This window comes from Empidonax traillii, unplaced genomic scaffold, assembly GCF_003031625.1.
Source record: "Empidonax traillii isolate 1590-97213 ecotype Southwest subspecies unplaced genomic scaffold, ASM303162v1 scaffold230:size732421, whole genome shotgun sequence".
NCBI classification, from domain to species: domain Eukaryota; kingdom Metazoa; phylum Chordata; class Aves; order Passeriformes; family Tyrannidae; genus Empidonax; species Empidonax traillii.
The window spans coordinates 279111-298726 of record NW_020955423.1 but is presented as its reverse complement, the minus strand read 5'-3'; the positions used below and the strand labels follow the sequence as shown (position 1 = coordinate 298726).

The following is a 19616-nucleotide window of genomic DNA, read 5'->3' as shown; positions in this document are numbered from 1 at the left end:
GGCTGGGGACAACACCAGGATTGAATTCCAGGGAAAGGAGCTTCCACAGGTAGAAGATTTATCCAACATGAACCCAAAGGGGGTTATTTCTTAGAAGTCTGGAGGAGCTGAAAGACCTAATATGTGTATAAGAAATATTCTGTGAAGAAGCCTGAGGCTGACAGGGAGCAGCAGTTGTGTGACAATAGCAGGAATTGTCTTGGGCACGTGGATTGACCATCACCAGGAGCAGAGATACAACCAGCCTGTGCCACTGCTGTCAGCAGACAGGAGTTTTGCAGCCAGCTGGCAGCACAGGGTAAGTCTCTTATTTTCACATTTATTTATTCAGTGTTTTGCAGTGTGTCTGAGTGATTGCAGCGCTATTGGAAAATGAACGAAATTATTTTGGATTTCCCATTTCTTATCTCTTTTTTTTTTTGTTTTTTTTTTTTTCCCCTTTAATGACTTGCTTTTAGTTAATGAAACATCCTGCTTCTTAGGAAAGGAAAGAATAGACTGTGATTTCCAGCCAAAGGGGTGTGTGTCTGCCAGTGCCTGTCAGCATAATGTTAAAGTTTGTGTAGGGTCTGGGTGCAGGAGGCTGATTGCAGGATCAGGACCTGAGATTTCACTTGTCTGGCTTTTTGTGTGTGATCTGGAACTCAAGTTTAGTTCTTATTTGTTGATATAACCCATGTGAAAGTGTCAATTAGCATCAGCAATCCGGGTGGACATCCCAGGAACTGAACTACAGAGAGGAAATCAAACTACCTGAGCTTGGACTCCACACCTCCACCCTCTGCTGGGTTGGACACAGATGATTTGTACAACCCTGCTTGAGAAGTGGGCAACAGTTGTGCCGTAGAAATCACCCTTTGTTACTCTTTGTGGGTTTCTTAAAAGCTTTTTTATCCCCTGCATGGGGAGAAAAAGGAGAAGGATGGCTTTGAATAGCAGCTGTGTCTTGGAAACATTTTTAATATCCCTTTAAATATAAGCTACAGCATATTTCTAGACAGTCTGAACTGCTATTATATTAAAAATGTAGCGGTGGTGTTTTGTGAAGGGGAAACATTTTTAATGCCAAAGTAGTGCTATTTTAAAATGAGTTGCTTTTATGAAATGGATGAGGTGGTTTTATTAAAAAAAGACCATTTTGGAAGGAAAATTGTGGCTGTATTTTTGTCCTGCAGTGTAAGGCAAAGCTGCATTTTCCCCCCATACCCTTTTGTGAAAAGCAAGGGCTTGGCTTTGATATTTTGGGTTTTCTATGGAGGCAAGTTTAGGCTCTGCCTGCACACAAAATGCTTTGCACTTTTACCCCAAAGGGTTTGGTATCAGCACTTGTTAAAGGTGTTCCTTTGGCCCAAATACTGACTCGACCTTGTGGAAAACTGCTCTTTGGCAAAGTCTGCATTTAGGATAGCCGTAAATTCTTCCCCTCCTGCTGCGTAGAAATCGCTGGGACAGCGATTTTGGCCACAGCCTCCTCCTTGCTGCCAAAGGTGTGTCTGAGGAGAGGGCAGCAGCAGCCCCTGTGCCAGCTCAGGGCATCTGCACCAGAGCATTGGCCACACAAACACTGGGTAACTCATTTAAGTGGGAAGGGAAGACAAACTCATCATAATAGCTCCAAATAAAGAACCCAAAACCAACAACCACCCCCAAAACAACAAATAACAGCTGCTTTCTCGCAAGGGCCAATTTTCCTTCTAGTAAAAGAGAAGGCAGTGATGGGTGTCTCTGAGGGTGCTGCAGCTGCAGCAACTCCCCCAGCACAGCTCCCACCACGTTTCCAGAACAATGGGAGAGATTGTGCCTGTGGAATCAAAGGGATGCAGGGTCACAAACACCTCATAATAATCACTTAACCTTACAGTTGTGCTTATGGATGTGTTTGGGGGTATTATGTTGTGTTTGTGCGCTCAGAGACAGGGTTAGGACTGTTCTCACTAAAGTTAGGGCAGTGCATCCTGCTTCTCTCCTGTTCCCTGAGAGCACCCCACTGTCCCAGGTACTCCAGTACTCACTTGCTGAGCTGTGATCCACAGTCCTGGCTTCTCACCCATATCACCTGTGCAGTTTGTTTTCTCTTTAAAGGCTCTTGTTCCTGGAATTGCATCGTTTTCCCTTTGGTGATTTGTTTCTCAGTGTGCTGCTTTCTCTCCCCCCACTCCTCGTTTTCTGTGTAGTGAGCATTGGTTCTTTGTGAGGGAAAAACCTTGGGAATGCACCCTCCAAAGATCAAAAAAAAAAAGAAGTTAAATGCCAGGAAAATACTTTTTTTGAGTGCACTTTATTGCGTGAAGTTGGGTATAGGAATAGCTGTGTGGTTGTTGCATCGAAAGTTGGGGCTGATATGTGCTTGCTCAGAATGATCTTGAAGACAGGCTGTGGGTGGCACAGGACCAAAGTCAGACTCAAAGTTTGCTTTCAGAGGTGAAATTCCTCCTTTCCTAAATTACTGCCTTGGTTCATTGTAGGGTAGGAGTGACTTAGTGCAGGTCCTGAAGAGATGCTGCCAGAGTGGCAGTCCTACCACTGACCTCAGGTGTTGATTCCATGGCTCTGCCATTCATCCCTGGACATTTGGGTGTAGAGAAAGAAACCATCAGTCCTCTCATCCAGCGGTGTAGGAGCTGAGACTCCAGGATCACCTCGGTTTGAAAACAAGAACAGGCACAGCTCTGTAGATCAGCCGCTTGCAGGCAGAGTGTGCTTCGGGTTAAGTCCCTGTAATTGCTGGAGTTGAAAGGCAAAGGGGAGAAAACTCAGTAGTGTTTGTTTTGTCTTTAATCACGCCTGTACAAAGGCAGCTCTCTGACTCCCTGGGGTTTAGCTGGGTGGTTTTGCATATCTGAGAGATGCAGCGTTGGCTTCCCCCTTCCCTCTCCATTATTTATCTATTCCTTTGTGTCAGGTCCAGCCTAAGTTGTGAGAGTTCTCTGGGCTGTGGTGATAATTATATTTATTCCTCTGTGATGGTTTTCCTTGGGTTTGCAAACAAGACAGGGCCTCTGAGATCCTGCTGCCTTTGGCCCTCTGAGCTTTTGAACCATTTGCAAACCAATTTCTCCAGCGTGTGTCAGTCTCCAAGATGACTCGATGAGGATGTTATTTTTATGTCCCAAATGGCCTGGCAGAATCCTGTATTTCTGTAGGGTTTGGAAACCTAGGTGGGAGAGAAGAGAATGTTAATCCCAGTGCTGGGGGTTGCAGTGTAGGGTCATCCTTGCAGGAAACCAGGATCTGTGTGGGAACTGTCCCAGGAAGAGGAAAAGCTGCTTTAGAAAACAGAGCCTAAAATCCATCCATTTCCACAGGAAATTCCGAGTTCTATGGCTCCACTGCTCACAGAGTGACCTGAGTGTTAAGCCTTATATATTTAGCTGATGTTTTTCACTGTGATGTGTTCACTGTCTCAATAATCTAACTGACATCCAGCACAGTATTTGTTTTCCCCTTCCCCCAGCAGGATGAATTTTGCTGTGATTCAGGCAGCGAAGGCAACATCCCAAGAAACACACCTTGAACCTGGCATTTTGGGAAGTGCAGAACAGCCTGATCCCTTCCCTTCCTGGAGACAGAGATGCTTTTTGGCTGCATGAGTCAAGTTAACTTAATGATTTAGTCTCTCTTCCATCCAGATGAGCTGGTACATTTTACCCTCAGGGGCTGGCACGGATGACCTCATGTCTGGAAGAGCACAGTGCACCCTGTCCTCTGCTTCCAGCAGGAACAAATGCACTTTCTGGATGTTTTGAGATTTGATATTCAGTGCTGCTCTGGTGCTGAGCATCAGGAAAAAGATGTGCAGATCCTTCTGTGTCCAGTTTTCAAGGGGGCAGGAGAGTCCCAGTTTCCTGCTTGGAAAAGAAGGTGGGCTCTGGGTATAGAACAATTAAACTTAAATACTTTGTTCCCTTTAAATGTGCATCTAAACCAGTGAAACACCTCTCTGGAAAACGCTGGAAGACCTTTTAATCAGCTATTTCCTTCACCACACTTCAGTACTCTCTGAGGGGAGACAAAAGACCTCTTTGGTGAGAACCGGGAAGGGACCTGCACCCTCCCTCCCTCCCCAGCCTTGCAACACAAGGACAGTCATTGCTCTTCTCTGTCAAAAGCTCTAATTCCTAATTTAGGAGGCAATTCTAGTGCAAATTAGTGCGCCTTGCAGATAGAATTAGAGCCTGTGTGATGATTTGGAAAATACAATCAATTTACTCCAATTGTTTGTACATGTCAGATCTCTGCAATAATGAAGAATTTACTCCTCGTGCATGAATACAAACAATGAGCTATTAGACATGGAAAGAGGGAGACAGCCTGTCAGGAACTGCAGTCCTGGAAATGCCACGTGTTCCACTTGAACCTCGGGGAGGATTTGCCCAGGTCAGGGATTTGCCCAGGTCAGGGATGTGCCCAAATCTGTGCCAGAGGTTTCCTGCTCCAAACCCCGTGCAAGGCTGCAGGTATGGAGTGTTGAGTCTGTGAGGAGGGTGACTCCTCCTAATTAGGGATGGAAAGCCACTCCCCTGTCCAAAATTATTTGGGAGAACAGCTCTCCATCTCCTCAGCCTCAATCTTCCCTGCTACAGCAGGGCAAGGTAATCTGCTGGTGGGGTCTGGGTGGCACTGCCTCTGCAAGAGGGATCATGTTCTACCACTGAGTGTGGCTGGGGTGGCCTTGTTCCCCAACCTGTGGGTTTTTCCACAGCTCCAGGGCTCCCCCAAGTCTTGCTCTGCCTCTGGAGCTCATAAAAATTGCCACGGTGCATCTTTTGAGACACCCCATTAGGGACTTGGCTGATGCCAGCATTATGAACAGTGTAGGTGTGATTTCTCTGCTGCAGTAATACATTTTTTGAGGAAAACTGGATCTTCAGCTGGTTCAGAGAGCTTTGGATCTGCTTCTCACCATGCTGATTTACACCAGCAGAGAGTGTCTCCGGTTCTCCTGCCTCTTTTAGAGCTCCTCCAGACTATCCCTGTGTTCCACATCTACCCAGGGCTCATCAGAGGGTGCTTGGAGAGTGATTGTTGATCTAATTCCCAATTTCTGGTCTTTTCACGGTCTGATCTAAACAGCTTTTTAGAAAGCAAACAATATGCATATTTCATGGAATTCAGTTCAATATCTGTTTAATTGTGAACGCCCTCCCTGGGCTGGGAGATGCTGCTTCAGTGAATCATTTGAGCTGACAAACAGGGAAACTGGTAATGAATTTCTGAGCCCTCTTCAATCTCCTGCTCTTCTCCCTCTTCCTTCAGAAAACAGCTCTTTTTGCCTGTGTCCAGGAGCCGAAGTTTGACAGCCAGACCATCTGATTTCTTCCCAGCAGAGTTCCAGGTCTGATTTTTGGCTTTGGGCAGTTTCTAGAGGGAGGCCATTCGCAGGAAAAGGCTCCCTTTAATCCCCATGGTGCCTGCTGGAAAAAGTGACTGCTTTAGCGAGGGCCTGTGCTGGCTGCTGGGGCTGGAAACCAGGATGCAGGGATGGCCTCTGTGCTGAATCCAGGTAGGAAATCCTTGTGGCTGTAAATTCCTCGGGCATGCAGATGTTTAAGCATATGTATCCTATCACTGGGGCCAGCCTTAATGCTGTGGGAAATGTATGAGATGGTAAAACCTACATTATCTGGGATTTAGGATGTTTGCTTTGCAGAACAAGGGATTAGAGAATAGAAAGCTGAAATGACCATCTGTCTGCAGAAAAAGGATCCCGTGAATTCAAATTTCCACGGTCATTTCCCCTAATCTGCTTGACTTCATTTGATATCTTCTATCAGAGCTGATGTCCTTGTGCCCCAAACAGTGACAGGGTTCATTTCCCACACGTGGGAGTTTTCTCCTACTCAAGTTTTTCTACGAGGAGTTGTGTTGTTTCTGTAGAACCCATTGATTTATCTGTCCCTCTTGGGTTTCCCATTGTTCCCCTACATAATCTTAGTGCTTCCAGCACCTTCTGAGAGCTGGGTTTCTATTGCAAATACAGCCAGTGTTGAAATGCAGTTTTCTCTGGGGTGGAGTGACTCACGCTGTTGAACCCTATCACTGCACAGCAGTTTAGTCAGCAACACCGGGTGGTTTTCATAGCAGCGTTGTCAATTTGTGCCATGTGATTGTGAATCTAATGGCATTTGTTTCCCTGTTCCTGGAAGTGTAGGAACCTTGAAGTTTTGTTTTTAAATAAGCTTCCAGGCCTTGTGGCTATGGAGGAGAAATCTGGAAGTGGGCTAAAATGTAGCCTCCAGATTCCTGACTCGGAAAGCTTAGAGCCCTTGAGCTTATTAATTTTAAATCTCATTATTTTTAAGAGCAAACTACATTTCCCTTAAAATAGCAGAGTTATAATACCTGCAAAGAGCCAGCAGATCCTTGGTTTTGTGAGGCACAGAAGCCTCTGCTCTCCTCCCATAACTGATACAGAGATGCTCAGGGCCTGAGTGAAATGAAGTTCTTTGCTTTTAAACCTTTCCTCGCTCCTACTCGTGGTGGGTTTAGTTTCAGGGTATCTTCAGCAGGACAAAGAGGTTGCCGGGCACTAATCAGCTCTGCTGGAATGGTCTGTAGCTGTGCTGGTGTTAACACGTGCTCCCCAGGGGCTCTCAGGTGTCTTTAGAGTGGAACACCAAACAGATTGGGGTTCTCACCCCCGTGCAGACTCTGTCGCAGCAGAGAAGCTTGAGAATTTTTTTTTTTTTTTTTGTTATTTTCTGCTAGACAGTGCGTCCTCCCTGTTCTCCCCCCTCTTCTTTTTTTAGCATTTCCTTGTTTACAGCAAGGTGAGCCGTATTTACAGTGCCGGGGAAATTTGTCAGGAGCCGCATTCTGCTCGTCATCTGTTTCTTCCCCATTTCAGAAGGCAATTAGCAGGCGGAGCATGTGAGTAACAAACTGTGCTGGAAGGGGCTGTTCACCCAACTGTGGCGAGCAGAACGGCTGCCTGTCAGTGCTGGGAGCCACTGACAGCCCTGACACGGGGCACAGCCCGCAGACAGCGCTGCCCTGCACTGCCACGGCAGCAGCACAGAGGGGAGGAGAGACCCACAGCTGGGCTCCAGGGTGCCCGAGGAGACTGCCCGGGGGCAAATCCTGGCAATAAGAGCTTGGTCCTGCCTTTTCCAGGAGCAGCTGATGATCTGTGCACTCAGGCTTTTAGTGAGCTGGTTTTTTTATCTCTCCAGATCAAGGCGATAAACTTTTGTGCTGACTTCTGCTATTTCAGGTGCGGCCCGGGCTGAGATAGCGTGTGTGACTGGGGTTTGAGCTGAGAGATGTAGGGAGTAGTGTTTCATAGGCATTAAAAAAAAAAAGTCATCTGCAAATCTAAGTTAATATTTTGCTTCATTTGCATGGGATGTTTCACTGCCCTTGGAGCACTGCACCGAGTTTGGATGCTGGATTCAATCAGGGAAGGGTGAAGCAGAGGGATTTTAGTCTGCTTTAAGTGCAAATGTCTGTGCAAACTTAAGTGTGGAGCTGCTCCATTATTCATAAATGAGATGTCTTGCTCTAAGGATGGACTTGCTGTCTCCAAAACTCAGCCTTTCCTTTACCCACACTCCAAACCAGAAGATGCTGTCTGACCCCCAGGGTGAGGGACCAGAAGGAAAGGAGATTGGAGAAAGAGCATCCTCTGTCCCAGGCTTTTGGATTCTTCCTCCCCTCACAGGTTTATTGTGGTGCCCTTCCACTGAGCAGCTTCTCTGAAAGGCAGGCCCACTTCACCAAGCTTTGCATCCAGCCAGCTGCCTATAAAATAATAATCAGAGCATTTAGAATGTGAAACCCGGGAGTGTGGCCCGGGGGCAGACGAGCCCCTGAAAGGGAGAGTTGGGAGTGTTTGTTCGGAGCAGGGAGGCGGCAGAGGATGGAGCTCAGCACACCAGACAGCCCCTGAGCCTGATGCTTCCTGACGGGCCCTGGCTGCTCCCTCCATCAGCTGGTGCCTGTGGGAATCCATCAGGAATCCCACCACGGGGTGAGGGAAGGTTTGGCTGTGAACAGCCAGGGCACCAAGTGCACTGTGAGTGTGCACCTTTGTGGGAGGATGCAGAGCTTGGTCCTGGATATGGACTGAAGAGCAGCATTCCCTGGGGTGGCTGTGGACAGAATTGCCCTTTTGGTTAATCCAGATGTGTTTATGAAAGTAGTTTCCCTCGTGGGAATGGTGCTGTCCATCATACAGATGAGAAACAATAATCTTTTCCCAGTGGAGCACACACTTGCTCCTTCCATCGCAAGGGAAAAGTGTTATTCCTGTCCTGTCTGTTTGTTTCTCAGCTGCTGGTGGTGGCTACTCTCATGTATCAGAACTGATCAGGGCAATATTTAATTTACCTGAGCAGACATGAGCTGCTGAACTGTCTCAAGCAGCAAAGCCCCAGTGTGGTGTCTCAATGCTGCAGCTTGGCCTGGAGGGAAGAGTCGTGACCAACCAACCCCCCGAGCCCTGCTGATTTGATTCCCTGTCTGATGTTGGCATTGAACAGCTGCATTTCTTGGAGCAGAGAGGGGAGGAGAAACTGGGTCAGCATCGAACTCCCAGCATTAAACAGGGGCACCATGGACAGAAACTCTCGATGTGCTGGAGCAGCCCAAGAGAAGAGCAACTCTCAGATCTGTATTCCTGCAGGAAGAGAGCACGTTGGTGTGTCTGTGCTTGAGTCCAAATGCTGAGCCCTTGTCCTGCCTGTGTGTATGTCATCAGTGTATGTGGTGAATGACATCACTGGGAGTGTTCCTGCAGTCCTTGGGGTTGCAGTCAGGCTTTGGGATGTTTCATTCCTGCAAGGACTTGGGCAGGCCCTCTCCTGTTCAAGGATGGAGCAGGACATGAGCTCACTTTTGGCTGCTCTGCTTTAGGAGATTTGTCTCTCTACTGGAGACAGGAAAGGAAAGAGGAAAGGAGTGTCAATAATTAGAAAATCACAGAATGGTTTGGGTTGGAAGGCACCTTAAAGATCACTTCGTTCCACCCCCTGCCATGGGCAGGGGCACCTTCCACCAGACCAGGCTGCTCAAAGTCCCATCCAGCCTGGCCTGGGACACTTCCAGGGATGAAACATCCACGACAATTTAACAAATGTTGCATTTCTGTGTATGGAAAGGCTGTTTGGTAAGCTGGTAGCCATTTAAACAGCGTTCTTAATATAGCGCAGTCTCAGAAAGGCCTGCCGTGGATTTGCAGTACCTGAGATGGATGAGATGACTCCTCTGCTTCCACCAGAAACAATTTATTTGCAGGGTGAGGCTGCCAGACCTGCATGAGCTGCCAGGTCTGCAGGATAAGCTTTTGCTTGGTTTGTGTTTCCAGCTTCTTCAGCCAAAGCAGCTCTGTTTGAGCCATGGCTTTGTTCTGAGAAGAATTAGGTGGTCAAAAGGCAGAGCCTCTTCTCTCCTGCCAGCTCATCCTGCCTGGTGCTGCATGTGTTTGGCAGTGTGGGATGGCCTGGAGCAGAAATGAGAGCTGCAAAGGTGGTGTTGCTTGGACCTCCACGGAGAATCAAAGCCTGATTTTTCTCTTTAGCTGGGAATTAGTTTGGGGAGTGACTCACTCTGCTGTGGAAGTAGCTAATGCTGCCTGCAGAATTATGCTGGCCACTGCAGCTTGGACTCCCCACTCACACTGTGCCAGTTAGTCTTGGCCATATTTAAAATTTGTAATTGCGGTTGCTTTTCCTTTGCTGCTTGCTAAGCTAATGAGGTGATCAACAAGGGAGGTGGAAGGAATTGGGAAAGGTCAGAAATGTTTCATGGCATGGCCAGAACACCAGAGCTCAACCTGGTCTAGCTTGTGGCATCCTTTTTTTACCAGGAGAGATCAAACACCATGAGCTTTGTATCTGCTGTCTGTAGCAGATTAATGTTTCTGTTCCACTGGAGCCTATGGCTCAGAAATAATGACCCGGTGAGAGACACATCAAAATAGTCCATGGAAAGGTCATGATAACAATTACAGGAGAGCAATAAAAGCAATTAAGTATTCACAGCAGCTTATTCCTTTGTAAGGGTGGAGATATCCCATTTCAGAGAGGAGCAGAGGTCATGCTGTGGAAAGGTGATGAGCATATTTGATGTGGCAGGTGATGGATTCCCTCACTTGAGCAGGGTGAGTGTCCTTCTCAGATGTGTTCAGGGTGGTGCAGGAGCAGGAGCAGCCGAGATTATGAAGAAACCTTCCCTTACACCTGCTCTGAAGGCAAGAAGTTGCTGGAATTCCTCGTGCTGTGGAGGGGCAGGGAGCGAAATCACGGAGGTGGTACCAGCCCTTTGGAGAGTGAGAGCAGCAGCAGGGTCCTGGAACTTCCAGCATCCTAAGAGGGAAGATGCACATCCTTTGTGGCTTCAACACATCATTCTGCCACTGTGATGCCTCTCCATCCCCGGGCTGAAGAGATTCCTCCCACCAGAGGCTTTATCTGCCACGCTGCAGGCTCGTTCCTTCGGCTCTGCCAAAGGGGTTGTAGCTGCATCCTCTGCTATGCAAAGGCAACGTTTTGCTGCCAAGGTGATGGTGTAACTGAGATTGAAGGCCCGTGTGTGTGCAAAACCCTGCAGTGTTTGAAATGGAAGTAGGAACAGCCATCCTCAATCTGCTCCTTTGTATGATTCACAGGGGGACTTTGAGCCTCGAAAAGGAAACGCGAATCCCGTGCCAAAGGTAAATGTTGCAGCACTTGTGGGTGCAGTAAGAGTGATTTCAGTGCAGGAGCGGTCCCTAAGCATTGGGTGAGTGTGTGTGCACAGCCCACCCCCTTTATCAACGACAGCACTGGTGCTGCTGAAATGGGTGAGGGAGCAGCTCGGCTTTCAGTGCCTCTCACACTCGGAGTCAGCGGCAGAGCTGGAAGCAGGACCTTGGTGCCTTGGCTCTCAATCCTCTGCTAATCACAGCTCCGGAGGTGAATGAAAGCTCTCTCCAATCTTCTCCTCCTGCTGCCCGGGGCTGGGAGGCACACCTTGGAATGGAGATAGGGCTGGAGGGCTCTCAGTGCTGTTTGGGCTGCTCATCTGGGATGCTGTGAGGATACCGGCGGCTCTGGCTGCGCTGGAGGGACTGAGTTACACTCCCCGCTATTAACCCCGGGCTGCTTTGTTTACTCCTCTGATTGTCTCAGAAAGCAGCGCCGGCTCCCTTTGTGTTGTCGCTGGTGGTGGGGTTTTTTTTGTTTAGTAGCAATTTCGCCTTTGTTGCCAAAGCTGCAAGTGGGGCTGGGCGAGAGGAGGTGTAATTAAAGTTTGCTCAGACAAAGGCGTTCGGTGACGAGATGCAGTGTTGCTGAATCCACAAGGGGCACAATTAACTGATAAGAGTAAACTAATTGTTATTCATATTAAATTAGGGCACAGGTGATTTGGAAAATCTATAGACACTCCCATATGCTTTGCAACTTTGCATTGCAGATTATGGTTTTATAAGGCCCTTCTGGGATTCGGATTATAGAGGCAAAGTGTGGAGCTGTATCTAAACTGAACATACTCTTCCCTGATTAACTACATGATAAAAACATAAATGTGCACATCAGAGGATTTATCTCTGTTTACATACTAATTTTCCTTTTCCAGGCACGAACACAACAGTTTTCTTCCTAAATCCAAGTGGTTCTGCTGAGTGGCAGCTGGGTAAACCCAGACAAGGTGAAGTGATTCCCGAGTTGCCACGGAACAGTTTGGAGATGGAGGTTAATAGCAGGGAATGGGGACATGGCAGGGACATGACTTCCACAGTTGCTGAGATATTTGCTGCTGAGGTTTTTTTTTTTTTTTTTTTGGTCATGGTCTGTGGATATTTGCAGGCAAGAGGCAGCAGGGCTTTGCTCGGCCCGGCAGGGTGAGGTGAGGCTTCAAAGAGGTGTAATTTGCCTGCACACTGCATGGGAATGCCAGGCTGCTGGAGCTTTTGGAGCAAGCCTGCATCAGGCTCTGTTGGTTTAAAACATCTCTGAAATGAATATTTATAAATGGGACACGAAAAAAGAATCTAAATTGCTTGTGTGATCTTGGGACGTGAGATATTATGATTATTTATGCGCTTCTATGTCTCGCTTTATCAGTTCATTGTGTTGCAATCCCAGAGTGTCACAAGCTGCTCTTGAAGAGGGTTCTCTCTCAGAAAGAGCCAAAGCTGCCTGGAGAAGCAGTGGTAGAAAATGTGGGGACAAACAAGGCATTAAAGCAGAGAGAGATGCAGGCTTGGACTGGCTGCTCAGTCTCCTGACCCCTAAAAACAACAGGCCTGTGACTTTTTGTCATGTGGAAATCCCCATTTGGGGTTGTCTCACCGCACCCAGAGACCCAGCAATAATTCCAGCAGTGTGTGCCTGTGTTTGCTTCCTCTCCTCTCCTCTGGTGTCAAGCTGTGGCACCCAGAGCCGAGACAAGAGTTCCTGACCTGTATGATGGGTGTGCAGAGGGTTTGGACACAGAGCTTAATTACAAAGCACTGTGGAGGGAGCTGGATCCCTGGGTATGTTTGTTTGCTAAGAGGGTGCTTCCCAATAAATTAAAATCCCTTGGAGAACAGTTTGGATGCATGTGATTTAGCACCATCTGGGTTGTGCTGGTCTCTGAACAATCTCTGCCTTGGATCCCGGCCAGGATAACGATCAGGGAAAGGCTGTAGCTGGACAAAGGAGTCTGGGGGTTATTGAATCACTCCTGCCAGCTCCCAGCAATGTGTTAAACCGTTTCCTTTTAGATGTTCCCCCGAGTTTGGCTCACCTACCACGGGTCTTTAGCCCATGAAGAGTTTCTCCCTGGACGTTAAGGAGCACCACTGTCCGTGGGCTCAGTCTTCCAGCAGTGCAGAAAACAAGGGGCTAGCCTTAGGCTGAGGTGCCTTTACTGGAGGAAATCCCAGCGGAAAAATGCCAGGCTAGGGCTTAACTGAAGGGGAGAGCACCACCTGCTGATGCAGCACCACGGAGACCTCCTTTGCTCTGGCCTGCTCCTAAATATATTGTGCAATATCTGTGAAGCACCCTGAGGGCTTGCTGCACCCACACATCCCTAGGGATAAATGCCCTCAGTGCACTTACACAGCCTTGACTGCTGCCAGGGAAGAAAGTGTCTCCCTGTCCTGGCTTCAAAGTGAAGAGGAAAACCTGTTGACTTCTTTGGCCCTTGGTGAAGAGCAACCAGAGTAGCAAGTGCTAGTCCTGCTTGCTGGAGGATCTTTTTGCCCAGTATTGCACATTCAACCATAACAGAAGCAAGGATCTGTTTCAAAGTGTGGGATGGACTATGGTGCTTAAAAGGGGCACCATAAATAGGTCGAGGGGTTTGGTTGAATGGAGAGTTAACACAGTTTGTTGGTTTGATTTCTGGGTATGAGCATTTCTGGGTACTGCAGGATGGTCTTAGCTTGACAAAGTGACCAGACTTTGACTTCTTTTTTTCTCCATAGCCCCTCCCACAGCCTCCAGTCCCTCTCACCTGCTTGACAAGGTGGGTGGGACCATCCAAAGACATTCTCCCTTCCCAGTGTCAGGGCTGGGTGTGATATGGCATTTCAACAACTGGCCCATCTCATTCCTCATCCCATTTCTGTAGGGAGTCATATCTCAAGCCTGGCACCACGAGGTGGTAACAATCTGGAGCCCAGCCTAGAGCTGAGGAAACCCTGGGAGAGCCTGAGGTGAGGCACTTCCCACGTTCTGGCTGCCTGAGGCTGGAAAACAAGACAGCGCTAGAAGAGCTGGTGGAGCTGCGACTGGGGCAGCAGGAGGGGCTGACAGCCAGGTTAGATGGAAACGTGGATCTCGGCAGCCCCGGGGCTGCTCCCAGCAGCCCGGCACCGTGTTTGTGTGAAACGGATCCTGCTATTTGCCGAGGATTTGCCCTCGTGCTCCTCCCTTTGCCCTGCACAGCCCCGGCTAATGAAGTGGCTGTTCATCCGGAGCGGCGCATCCATCCGCTCGTGTGCGTGTGCCTGGCTGCAGCAGGAGCCTCCTGACAGAGCCAGATGGCAAGCGCCGGGAAGAGGGGGGGGGGAAAGGGAGCTGCAGCTCTGCTTCCTCCCGGGAAAAATGCCTGGTGGGAGTGTGTCTTGCCCCGGCTCTGCTGCTGCCGTGGAGCCGGGGAGGGGGAGATGGAGTGGGGTCAGGCCGGGGCAGGCAGAGCGGGTCAGGCTGGGAGCGCCCAGTTTAGGTTTTCATGTGCCTGCAGCCCCGCGGGTACAAACCTTACATAAACCCAGCCGGGAGCACGGCGTTAATATTTCCAAAAAAATTACATTTAAGGTATTGGGTCTATGCTGTGCTCTCCAGGAGGGTGTCTCTGTGTTCGTGTGCTCGTGCACACGCTCCGGGCTTTGTTTTCCTTTTATAGTGGATTGTTGTGGGTATGTGTTTTACTCGGGGTGTTTTGTGCTATAATAAGAAGGGGGAGGGAGCAGGGAAATGCTGCTCTGTTTATACACACTGCTGTCAACAGCGATGCTGCTTGTTTCAGATTCCCATCCTCCGTGCAGCTCCGTGGATCCAGGCAAACAGCACCCTTCCCCCTTTATCCCGAGATCCTGCGGGAGGACTGAGCCTTTCCTCCCATAGCCCTCTTTGCTGGCACGCTTGCCCCCTCCCTGGAATTCGGCTCTGGGGAATGTTTCACGCTCCCATCCAGCGTGCAGGCAAGTCGATATGTTAAGGTTCAAGAGGGACAACCTTGGAAAATGTCAGAGCAGTGTCTGTGCACGGTTGTTCTGCTGCTCTGATCACAGAAAGCAGCTCTGAGTGCGTCAGACCGTAATTTTCAGCCGGGGGGGAGCAGAGGAGGGAGGCAGCCGTGCCTCTGTGTGTGTGTGTGTGTGTCCCTCCTGAGCTCCCTTGACACTCATCCCAATGCCTTCCCCCTTTGTGAGCCTTTGGAGACACAGATGCAGGGCTTAGCCTGAAATGTTACTTCTCGCCCATAATTTTTATAAATCTCAGGTGCAGCACATCTTTTCCCTCCTCCCTGAATATTTATGTGTTTAGGCTTTGTGGCAGGAGCATTTTTATGTCTTTTCTCCCTTATTTTCCCCTGTCACAGCCAGCCCTGAAATAGTCAATGGATGTGCCCTTTCCTTATTCCTGATATGGGCCTCAAGGGACAGCTCCTTCCTATCCATCTCCTGAATGCCATAACAGCAGCTGGGACACGCTGGAAAAGTGCTGGGTCTGAATCTATCCTTTTGATATAAGTGGACATTATGCATTTTTAATAGACACAGAGCTCAGTGAAACCCTTAGTGCTAGCTGAATTGGCACAAAATTCCCAGGCAAGTAGTCTTTGGAGCTGATCTCTCCCTTGGTACCTTGCAGAAAATGAGACCAAGGACGAAAAAAGGCCACGTTCCCTTTGATCGCAAGAACTGCCGTGTTTTGCAGAGGAGGTGGCTGAGCAGAAGCTCACCTGGCTGTGCATGAAAGGTTCTGGATTGGCAGTCCTTGTTCATCCTTGTTCATCCACAGGGAGGTGCAGCTTGTGGGGAGAGGTTGTTATAAAGGCCCTTCCTTCAAGCATCGCTGTGGACAGTCCTTCATTGTTGGCCTGGAGGCATCAGATCCCTGGTTCCAGGCTCAGCAAAACTCATTCTCACCTGAGACAGCGGTGGGGAGTCCTCCAGCTCGCCCCACTCGAGAAGGAAAGATTTTGGGAACCACTGTCCCTGTCCCTGAGATGATGCAGTCGGGATCTGTCACTGTGGGCTCGATGGCTGCTGGTTTATGGGTGATGTTTTGACCTCCAACCAGCAGAAATCTCTGCTCCCAGGTGCCCCTTGAGACGCACAAGTTAAAACTGGGGTCTGAACGTTGTAGGTTCAAACAAGTCCAGAGAAAATGCTGGGAATCCCTGATGAAGATCCCTGAGGTTGCTCCACACTCTGGACCTCAGCTCTCCGACTAATGAAGCTTTGCACAGTAACTGGAATGTTGTATTTTTTTCTTTCTTCTTCCTTTTTTTTTTTTTTTAGTAAAGCATAAGTAAATCTGTCTATACCTACAGGTTACCATGGCACTGTAACCTTACAGAGAGGGAGCAACAAGGGAGTAGCTGTGGATGTGTGCATGTCCAGTGTGGAACACGGAGCCAGGAGGAGATGGTGGTCCATGGAGGGGGTTGAGGTGGTTGGGTGCAGGTGAGCAGGCAGCAGTTCAGGACAGATAAAAGGGACCTCATCCCCCAGCTCAGCAGTGACTTTTGGCTCATGTTAAACTGTCCAGCTGTGCATGTGGCATTTAAGAGATGTGGTGTTCAGCCATGTCAGAGAAATCTGCTGCTGAGCATGAGTCAGCCCTGCCTGGGTTAGCTGTTAAAGGGCAGGAGCAGGAGATAAAACCTTTACTCTGCCCCTTCAAGCCCTACATCCTCCAATTTACTCTACCCCTTCAAGTCCCCCATACTCTGCAGGGACCATCCCCTGGGTCCTGCTGCATGGTTAGAGCTCACACGAGCATCCTGTGTGCCTGCTGGGCTTGGTACAGTTGCCCTCAAATTGTGGTCAGCCCTAGTCACATCCAGGACCTCCTTGCCAATGGGAAATCATGTTCCTGCTGCCCTTTGCCCGGTGCCAGGGACAAGGGCCAGCTGCCAGGGTGAATACGGGGGTACCTTGTTCTTTGGGTGGGGAGTGGCTGAGCAGGGCCATGGAAGGACGTGGTGCTCGATAAAAGAGGAGCTGGATGAGATGTGAAGAGTGTTCCCCACCGCTTCCAAAGCCCAGGTGGGCTCAGCTGGGAGCCATCAGCCTGGGCACGGACAGAGAGGAGCGGAGGATGCTCTGCCCAAGTGTGTGTGTGCCGAAAGTGGAGCAGAGCTCTGTCTGCCGCCCTGGGGGCAGGAGGGGGGAGCCTTCCTTCCCCCCCAGCACACGGTCACTGCTTCCTCCGAGAGGTGCTGAGCCTCCTCGCCAGCCAGACCCTTCCCTCTCATCCAGCCCTTCCCATCCTCACGCTTCCTGCCTGCCGAGCCGGCAGAGCAGCTCCCCGAGCCTGTGGCTGCGAACTCGGTGGGTGATGCCGTGGAGTGAGGAGAGCAGGAACCAATTCCTTAAGGGGCCATCTCGGAGCCTTCCCCGGCTTTTCCTCCTGTCGCAGGGAGAAGTGCCCCTGCCTAAGTGGAATAAATTGGTACAGACCATTAGCAGGTCCTCCTCTGGCAGGGGGAGGCTGTCGGCACCGCTCTGGATACAAAGCAGCCAGCCACGCTCCGGCTCCTTCCTCCCGCATCCCGTTGGCCTCTTCCTCCTCCTCCTCCACCTCTCCTCCTCCCTGTTTGCCCGCTCCCTCCCTCTCTCACTCTCTTTCTTTCCCTCAACGCCACGCTGCAGAAGGCAGACGTGGGAGCCAGAGGTCCACGGAGGCAGAGGAGGAGGAGGAGGAGGAGGAAGGAGCTCTCCAAGGCTGTTTCTGTGCGAGTGAAACGGGGAGGCAGAGAGGCGATGAAGGAGCGTCTCGCTTGCTGCCTGGATTAAGAAAGAATACATTTAAAAAAAACAACAACCAACTGAAAAACCAACAAGCCACAAAACCGGACCCAACAAACGACGAAAAAAGGGAGGAGAGAAGGAGGAGGAGGAGGAGGAGGAGGTTGCTGCGGGAGCCCACTCCGATGGGCGAGCAGCCGCTTTGAATCGTGCCTCTGTTCCCAGGGATTAAAGCATGAATGGGAGCAGCTTCCCAGCCACGATGGAGAGAGAAGGCGGCTCAGGCTGTGGGAATAAGGTAACTCTTGCCTCTTACAGGCGTTGCATGGCTGAGCCGAGCAGGACAGGGATGCTTTATGCACAGGGCTGGGTGTGTGGATGCGTGGATGCAGCGGGAGGGAGTGGGAGGCAGCAGGAGAGAACCCCAAGCGATTTTTCCACCCCTCCCCGTGTAATTAAAGAACGCAGAACGGGTCCCGGAGGCTGCAGCGGTGGGGGGTCACTTTGTCCCCCCTTTTTGGGGCCGGGGACACCAAGTTGCTTTCCCTGGGGAGGGAGGGCTGGCGGGGTGATGGGAATATGCCCGTGTCTCACCTCCAGGAGCTCTGTGCTCCCAGCCTTACCCTCCCAGCCCTGCCCCTGCCCCGGGGCTCCCCTCGGGCTCTCGGGAAGCTGCCTGGGCACCCCGATGGCCCTGCCACCCTTCGAGACTGGCAGCACATCCGTGCAGAAGGAGGGGAGGGAGGTGAGAGTTGCTTTTCCCTTCCCTCGGTCATCCTCTGCCTTTTCTTCTCGACAGAAAGGGATGGGATTTAGGAGGAGGGGGAACTGAAATCCCTTTCATTCGTGCCAGCAGTGGTGAGAGCCAACTTTGAGGCTGCCTAAAAGGAGAAGCTGTCCAAGTGCTATCTTTTGGAGGAACAGGAGATGGCTGAGCAATGCCAGAGCGATCTCTGTGCCGTGTTATGTTGTGGGAGTGGGTGGGGATGAAAAATAGTGACTATGGGGGAGCAAGTCCGTGGTGATCAATGAAGCTGCCCACAAATGGTGCTTTCCTGGTCCCTGCTGGGCCTCTCTCTGACTCTGTTCCTGGGTCTTTGACCATGAAAGTCCAAATTTCTCTCGGTCAGACCAGGAAGCACAACTCCAAATAGTGTTGGGAGGCAGCTTAGCCCAGGTGTTTGGGAAAGCACCGAGGAGATCCTGATGTTTACAGCTGATGAGCCCATATCCAGTTATTCCCAGAAAGCAGAGGTCTTGGCTGACCATCCCTCACTATCTTTGGCAGGATCTTGCTGCTGCAACATCCATTTGTTCTGTGCTATCTGTCACACACCCCCCTCCTCCCCTTGCCTTCAGGGGCTTCTTGATGGGTCTTAGGAAGCCTTTGCTTTAAAATTAAATAACGACATGTCACAGAAGTCCCCACTTGTGTGCACACAGTGCAGAAAGTCACCAGTCCCATTGTGCAGACAATTGCTGTAAGAGCTTGTAGGAAGATTTAAGGAGCTCGTGGTCCTATGTTATGGACTGGCAGAGACTCTGGAATCTGCTCCATAGGTCTGTACATCCTTGGCTGAGTTGCTGATGTCCCTGAACATCTGCCTCAGTGAATGAACTGACTTGTCTGGAAGTCAGTTCTGCAAGACTTGCCTGGGAGGTTGCAGTGGTTGGGACTTCTTGGCTTACCTGACAGAGGTGGGGTTGAAAAGGTGTGGGGGAAATGAAGGCAACTCTGGAAAAGAGGGTGAAACATCTTCTTTCTGTGTGTGGCACCCAACTCTGTTTTTTGTGTCAACCTCAAAGCACTGAGGAATATAGATGTTCTGGTGAAGGATCTGAATACTTAGTGAAAAAGAAGGATATTTCTTCCAGCAGGGTGAATTCTGTGATAGGGACCAAGAGCTTTGGAAAAGGCTAAAGCCAGCAGGACAGTGGGTGCTGTCAGAATGGGGAGGTAGCTGACCAAACCTTTTATTTTCCTGGTTGAGCATTTATGGGTGTGGGAAAGACAGAGGAAGAAACGTGAAATCGGTGATGTTGGCTCTGAGTACTTTCCCATTCCATACAGCTGAGTTATAAATCCCACCCTTCAAGTCATTCCTTAGGGAAACAGTATTGCATTCAACTTTTGTGTCATTTTGATTCCCTAGGATAGAAAAGCCAGAGGGAATCCCTAAAGTGCTCTTTCCACATGCATGTGTCAGCAAGGGGGAGAAGG

General features: G+C 49.9%; 1 protein-coding gene across 6 annotated transcripts in view; it reads left to right on the top strand.

The window, feature by feature from the left end:
• The first annotated feature begins 270 nt into the window (after positions 1-270).
• The window catches only part of B3GAT1 (beta-1,3-glucuronyltransferase 1), a 49323-nt gene continuing 29977 nt past the window's right edge, over positions 271-19616 (top strand). For 2 of the 6 annotated variants that reach the window (XM_027888078.1, XM_027888075.1), the window contains exon 1: positions 17003-17693. The gene's annotated coding sequence lies outside the window, so the exon portion shown is untranslated. Of the gene's footprint in view, positions 299-15975; positions 16109-17002; positions 17694-19616 lie in introns of those variants that run through there. The other 4 variants (XM_027888073.1, XM_027888077.1, XM_027888074.1 and 1 more) reach the window with 3 other exon arrangements.